This window comes from Rhagoletis zephyria, unplaced genomic scaffold (genome assembly GCF_001687245.7).
Source record: "Rhagoletis zephyria isolate East Lansing unplaced genomic scaffold, Rhagoletis_zephyria_1.1 Rzeph_scaffold_00010, whole genome shotgun sequence".
NCBI classification, from domain to species: domain Eukaryota; kingdom Metazoa; phylum Arthropoda; class Insecta; order Diptera; family Tephritidae; genus Rhagoletis; species Rhagoletis zephyria.
Genome location: NW_016157094.1, coordinates 761114 through 768323, shown reverse-complemented (window position 1 = coordinate 768323; position 7210 = coordinate 761114).

The window sequence follows — 7210 nt, the reverse complement described above, 5'->3', positions numbered from 1 at the left end:
AATTCGTATCCGCTTAGGTTGGCGAACGATTGATGATGTGCTTCCGTTGGATGCATATTAATTGCAACAAAGACGTATTCCAAATACACATGTATGTATGAAGGAGTGGTCTGTGTAGTGGAGTAATTCAAAACATAATTAATTCGTATACGCATTAATACGAAAACCTAAACTGAGATTAAATTTCTATTTGTATTTACACCTATGTAAGCTATGATGTTAGAGCTTTCGGCAAGTTTACGTAATTTTACACTATATAAGAGCTGCATGGATCTGTTTAAAACTGTCTCGAAAACTTTGATTTTCGATATTTAAAAAAAGTCTTGGCCCACTCGTCTAACCAATTTCACCTCATTATTTTAACCTTGCAATGTAGATAAAAAAAAATGCAAACTCAGTTTTAAGGCCCATTGAGCTAACCGTACAATAACTTTTTCAACCAAGTTATTGTTAGATTTTTCATGGTAAATAAACCGATTGTAAGAAATGTGTTTGAAGTTGAACATTTGAAACACACATTTGTGTGTCTGGCTGTAGCTAAGCGTGCAGAGATACTTGCTGTTATTTGTTATTAACTTCCAACAGATTCGGATTTCAATTAGGCCACGTGTTAAAATGATAATAAAAATATTGGTTTAGTGTCTTCAAACTATGAAAAAGCATCTGCGAAGTGCAGAGCGCTAGCGAATTCTGACGAAAAAATCGGCCAAGAAAAAAATGTTTTAATGTAAACAAAAGTGTGGTTAATACCGGTGCAGCCATTTTGAGCTAGATTTAGCTCTTTATTTTTCTATCTAGTTCCGTAAATCGGGATTTAGCTCCTGGCTCTTTTTTTTTAGCTCTTTTCAAAATTATCTAGCACCTTTTTAGCTCCAGAAAGTTTTAGTTGTATTTGGTAATATATTAAAATCTGTAATTTCATTGTATTTCATTCATTTGGCTTTAGTGATCACAGGCTATTTTGTTAGAAAATTTCCATTCCTATGCAAATAACGCGTAAGAAAATGAATAAAATGGGCAAGTAAGTTGATTAGTTTCTACCACTTGCGTGGGAGCACACAAACTATACCGGGCAGTAATTCGTTCTCCAATAAGCTCAGACGGTGTATTCTCCCTCAGCCGGCCACGGCAGAAAAGGAAAGCCAAAACTGAAGCGTTGATAGAATTACAAATTTCGGAATGCATTGGAAAACATACACTTGCATTCACGGGAAGCTACAAACTCCACCATCTTGGTTCTATGTTAAAGAATTCAAAAATTAATCACAAGAAAATCCTTGTTCTGAACGCGCGGTTTTTGTTTTTACCTTACTAATTTAACCTTAAGGAGAGAAAGAAATAAAACTTTTCAGAAATATTTTGCGAAAAAATTATTAGTAACTCGAGTTTTTATGGTCAATTCAAATATCTGAAATTGCAGATTTTAACAATCTGTAAAGTATTTTTAGTTCATCATCTAGTTTANATTCGAACCAAATCGGACCATAAATACGGTTTTTCGAAGTATCTCGACCTTGGCACCACCTAGGAAGACCAATTTATGCAAACATTATTCTTCTTACATAGCCAGTATATATTTTAAAAAGCAGACAAATCGGCCCGTAAATACGTTAGAAATAAAACTTTTATTTTTTTTTTGTCGTGGTGGAGCTTCCGCTGGAAACACCCATATGCGTTCGAAATATATGCACCTTATTTTCGTGTCACTTAAATTAATAAAAGTCGTTATTTTTACTTGATTGAGGAAAGTGTAAAAGCAACTTTACGTCAATAAATGCTCAGCTTAAAAAAAATAGCTTTTCATAGCTACTATTAGTATTATTTAGCTCTTTTTTTCGACCGATTTAGCTCCAAACGAAATTTTTTTCTGGCAATACTGGTTAATACATCAAATCATTGTTGAAAGTATCAACAATGGCAAAAACCACTTTGATTCCATTTCAAGTTGATTGTTGGTTGATTTTTTTCTCAGTGTACTCATAATTACTCTGTTCCAATCATCAAATAAATTTAAGTGATGCACAGGTATGAAATTTTAAGAAAAAGCAGTAGATAACTTAGTTTTTATGCCTAAGGCTTAATGTCAGGTTACAATAATTTTTAAGTAAAATACTTATACCCAAATACATACGCATACAGTAACAGTACAGTAATTTGAATAAAGTGCTGCCAGTGCGCTACACGTCACGAGACGCGTCAACTAAATTTTGGGTCGTAGATTATGGATCTGTATACCGTCTTTCCAGTTCAGTAGCCCGTTTCTGTAACTTTTCTCTACCGATTATTTCTCTACTGGTAGAGAAAATACGTCACTCTCACCTACTAACTAGCAGTAGAGAACAGGGCGGCGAATTCATATCTCAATTCGCCTTGGTAGAGAATTGTTACAAAAACGAGCTACAGGTCATTTCCACAAGATATTTTAATTTTTATCAAAAAAATATTCAAACTCTAACAAGGAAAAAATTAAGAACTAACACCAATTTTTGTAATTCATATTTTCTTATTTGTTTTAAAGCCTTTTCTGTTGCCAAAAAATTAAGCTATTAACTGTAAAACTCGGTGGATAAATTAACCACAAAGAAAATGTGTACTAATTTTTAGTATGAACAAGTGAAGAAGTATAAGTTCGGGCGAAACGGCGAAACCAAACTTCATATACCCGGCGCAGGTATCAAATATCGTCGTTTCAGCTTTCTCTGAACTACTTTTGCATGGTAAGTAGGGTGTTTACTCGATTTCAAACGTTTTCGATAATATGCAGAGTAAGACTTAAAGATCTAATTGAAGCAAGTTAGGCACAAATCGATAAAGTGGTTATCGAAATACACCTTTGTAGTCATAAAGTGGGCGGTGTTCTTGTAACTATTAACTTGAAGTAAATTATCGTCGTCAGTCATTGAAATCGGAGTTTTCGTATTTCAGACATGTACCGTTATTCACGAGGCGGGTGTAATTTTAGTCCGATTTGAATAATTTTCAACAAACTGCTTTTCCGTACCAAGGCTATCAAGCGCACTGAGTTTGGTAGAAATTGATAAATCGGCTACCCAGATACAGATTTGTGGTCATACATTATACAAAAATTCATAATGTTCTAATTTTCTGCTAAGTAGTTATTAAAAACATCGATTTTAAGTTAATTAGCTCCACTAGTTACCGATTTATCGCAATTTTCTTGTTTCTGTAAATTACCGTTATATGGCAGGGGGACGTGGTTATTTCCCGATTTCAAAGATTTTCAACAGATTTCTTAATTAGACCCTACCTGCTGAGTATACAGCATTTCATCATTTTCATCATGGGCGGGTTACGCCCATTTTGCAAAAATTTCATAATAATATTATTTTTTACCACAATTCTACTTCACATACTAATTTTCAACAATTTACTGAAATATCGTAGTTTTTTTCATTTCTATAAAATACTGTTATGTGAGAAGTGGGCGTGGTTACAGTCCGATTTCGCCCATTACCAACCTACCTTGGATAAAGGGCAACCTATGTACCAAATTTCGTTGAGATATCTCAATTTTTGTTCGAGTTATCGTGTAGACGGACAGACGGACGGACAGACAGACAGACATGGCTTAATCGATTTTTCTTTTCATTCTGAGCATATATGTATACATCTGCCTATATCTATCACGATTCGTTTTGGCTGTTACAAACAACCGTTATGCGAACAAAGTTGATACATAGGCATTAAAATTTTCTCTATCTCTCTCCACTGTTTCTGTTTTATTCTGATTTTCTTTTTTTTTCTTATCTATTAACTAAGTCATACTCGTTGTTATTGTTAAGTTACATATATTGTATTTTGTTGTTTAATAAAATTTGTGAATATTTAAATTTAAGAAACTTGCATAGTAAAGTAAGTATTGTAAAACATAATATATGTATATATATATATATATATATATATATATATATATAGTTGAAGTACTATTAAAAGACATAAGTCTTACTCTGTACTACTGAAACAAATTAATAAATTAAATTAAATATACCCTGTGCACAAGTGCGCTCGGGTATAAAAAGAAGCGGGAAATAATGTTACCCACACGCCATATCGTACATGGCCCCATTCGTATACGATTTCCAAACTAAAATTTTAATTGTTGTTCATTCGCAATGCAAAATGAAAATATCTTGGGAAAATGCATTGAAAAACAATAAACAGATCTTTAATCTACGATTCAAGATTAGGTCCACGTGTCTGGGCATTTTTTTGTGTCATTTAAGCGTCCCTACAGTGTACAGATCTGCATCGTTATTTCGAATTTCAAAAGTGAGATGTCAACTTAAAGCCTGGGTCTTTAGATGTACAACAAGGTATAATTTTTTTAAAATTAGTAAGTTTTTTTTAGCAGAAAGGGTAATTTACAATTTGATGAAATGAAAAACCACCACCGTACCAGACCTCTCTTCAGTAAGAAACGGCTGTACTAATTTGAATGAAACGTTTGGAATATTTATTTAGGTTTTAAAGAGTTAAATTTTATTTTGGCGTTTCAACGCCATGCGGGTTCCCTACTGGCAGTTATAACTTTGAAGTACTAAAGAACTTTGTCTACTTCGGATCCAATATAACCACCACCAGCTATGTCAGCCTGGAGATTAAGCAAAACTAATGCTTAGCAACAGGTGCTTCTTTGGGCTCGGTAGGCAGTTAAGAAGCAAAGCCGTCTTTCGACGCACAAAACCATATTTTTGTATGGCGCAGAAAAATATAGAATGACTACGTAGGATATTTCTGCAGTGGGCGACGGGTAACGAAGAAGATAAAATGATAAACGAGTTTTTTTAAGGCATAGACATAATTAACCCTTCTGCAATGGTTAGGTCAAAATGAGCCAATTTTCATGATTAAATTAATTACAGAGTTAGGTAATTTTAAATAAGCTGCGGCGTTGTCTGTTGGTTAAAAGCACAATCAACTATGGTTTTGCAAAAAATAAAAGAGTTTTTCTATTTTATTTTGTTTTCTAGAATGCAGCATAGTTTTTCCATATACCCACAGTATTTCTGGGTCATTTTGATCGAAATTATTATTTGATATTTAAGGGTAACTTTGAACCGGTAAGCATACAGCACTTGTCGATAAAGTATTTTCATATAAATAAAATATTAACTGAATTCAATCTTTGTTTTGAAATTTACTAATTTATATTATTGGGTCAGTAAAGGAAGGGGTGAATTCCTAACACTGCAGAAGGGTTAAGTGCATAAAATTACAACGCTTACGCTAGCCTGAGCATGTTTTACGCATGGATGACGAGGCTTCAGTGAAAAGATTCTTCGATTCGGTGCCAAGAAGAAAATGGAAGCACCAAGTATAGAAAGACAAGAACAACTGGCGACACTTCGCTAAGAAGATTGGAAAAATTTTTTGGTCTCGGTCCGAACCAATGAACGGTTTTAGAGACTTAAAAAAATTTTCCATTCGGTTTTTGCTGGTTTTTACACCTGCCGTATACACCACTGGATTGGTTTGTCCTCAGAGATATCGCAAATCATGTGTTCCACTATCCGTAATTTGACAAACAAAAAACTAATTTATTTTAATTCGCCTACCAAGACAATTTTAGCCTTCATTAAAGAAACTGGAAGTATCGTGGGCTTTCATGGTTATCGACTCCATAATCACAATTTATAACATCTTCCAATTATTAACTAGAAAAACAGATGGATATTTGTTGAAGCGATTCCAAGTACCTTCTCAAATTTTGTTATATAATGCACTGATCTCATCAAAATCAACTGAAAATCTGTATCTCTATCGTTCATTATCTTCATAAACGCCCTCCAAAGCTAACCTACCTATACTTAATAGGTCCGTACAACGTAAGGCATACTTTTATTCAAAAATAAACTTCGCTGAATGTATTATGAAAACAAATTTCAGTTACTTAATCTATATTAAATATTTTACAACAAATTTTAAGTGCTAGATATAAATGCCGTAACTTAAAAGCATTTGGAAAAATAGGTCTGGCATTTTTTTAGCAATAAACGCTGGCATCACGCGCATAGTCACATATTTTATTGCTACTTAAGGCGATTGTTGCTTGCCATGCTATGAATGAATGAATGGATTTGCAGCTTCTGTCTGACTGGCCATTGCAATGGCGCGTGCATTCTACCCTGCAGTGAAACGCCAAACTAGTCAGGAAAAATACTAGTTTGCAACTAGAATCTCCTGACTGAAACCGAACTAGTTCGTAAATAACCAGACTTGTACCAAGTACAAAACGATTTATGTATTCATGCCCTGTTTTATTTGACTTCGACAGTTGAATACAATAGAGTACACAAAATATTATAACTTTTATTTGGGTATATTATAAACCGTTAAAGCGAGTACGTACTCGTAATTATACCATACTTGTTAAATAATGATTAATATTCATAATGATTATTAATTAAAGCATGTTGTTTTGGATAACCGTTTAATGGTTAAATACCGATATTAGCCTTTTTAATGATTAATAATTACTTAAACAAAATTTTTTTATTAATTCGTTAATTTTAATTACATCATTATTTTGTTATGTTAGATCATTTTCAATTATTTTTGACTCTTTTTAACAAAAAATTAATATAATTATTTAATTAATTTTAATTATTAATTAGCAAGCCAAAGTATAGACAAAAATTAGGAATATTTATTAACTGCTTGAATTATTTATTTATGTTATTCTTATCCAAATCTCAAATTTTAAACATTAATTATTCCATTTGTTTTTGTTATTTTTATGGCCTTATAACAATTATATTCAACAATTTTTATGAGCTCGAGGCCGTATTAAATGCAAATTTATTGTGGAAAAGCAGCAATAATTTAAAAAAATGGTAGAAGTGATAGCTATTTCGGAAATCACCACATTTCCTCATCAGACTTCTTTCAGTAGGATTCGAACCGACGATCACCACTGACTCAGCCAGTTGCCTACGCACTGCGCTAAGTTTGTCTTGTTAATAATTGTTGCTTATTTTCCACTATTTCACTTTGCTAAGCCAACTAACGGGTGATTTTTTTGAGGTTAGGATTTTCATGCATTAGTATTTGACAGATCACGTGGGATTTCAGACATGGTGTCAAAGAGAAAGATGCTCAGTATGCTTTGACATTTCATCATGAATAGACTTACTAACGAGCAACGCTTGCAAATCATTGAATTTTATTACCAAAATCAGTGTTCGGTTCG